The sequence below is a fragment of the Haplochromis burtoni genome, unplaced genomic scaffold (genome assembly GCF_018398535.1).
Source record: "Haplochromis burtoni strain Fernald_Lab_line unplaced genomic scaffold, NCSU_Asbu1 Contig_688, whole genome shotgun sequence".
Lineage (NCBI taxonomy): Eukaryota > Metazoa > Chordata > Actinopteri > Cichliformes > Cichlidae > Haplochromis > Haplochromis burtoni.
This window is the reverse complement of record NW_024583049.1, coordinates 188,124-188,863: the sequence shown is the minus strand read 5'-3', so window position 1 is coordinate 188,863 and position 740 is coordinate 188,124.

Sequence of the window (740 nt, the reverse complement as noted above, 5' to 3'; positions counted from 1 at the left end):
GACTAATACATCAACGCACAGCTTGTTTGTTACTGTCCTCCGCTGTCTTATAGGCACAGACTCCCAGAGGGTGTCCACATTGCCTCAGATTTTGAATGATGTAATTGCAATGATAATAAGATCAAAGGTGCTTTGTTCATGAAAACTCAAGGCAATTCCTTTGTTATCAGGGCCCTTACCAAATAATCCTCCAAGAGAAGGCACACAACACCCACAAGTTACCAAAATAGCTATAATAAGAGAACCCTAATGGACATAATGCAACCTTTCCATTGCCCAGAGAAAGAGGTCATCCCCTCCTCCAGCGGATTGTCAACTCCCAAGAGCTCATACGTGAGTTTAGACAAGGTCTTCAGGCCTTCCAGTGCTCTGGTCACAGTTTCATCAGGGGGAGTATTGTTGAGAAGAGAAGTGGGTCCTAATTGCTCTGCTAATCCTTCTACTGCATCACAAGTTAAGTTTGCGTACCTAAGCACATTTTAGTGGACGTAATTAATAAGGTCCACAGTCTAATTTGGAGTAATTGGGATAATTGAAATAATCCCCACAACTACTGGCAACGTTTTAAACCCAGCCACAATTTGGTCAGCCAATTTATATTCGTTTGGAACCCCTCTAGGCAGCCCAATAGCCTCTATGGTGAACCCACAGAAAGGTCAAATGAGCCTATCGAGCGCTTCCTCAAAACATAGCATCCACGCCTCGCTGTTAATTGGGCAATGCCGGGTTCACCCAGTCGC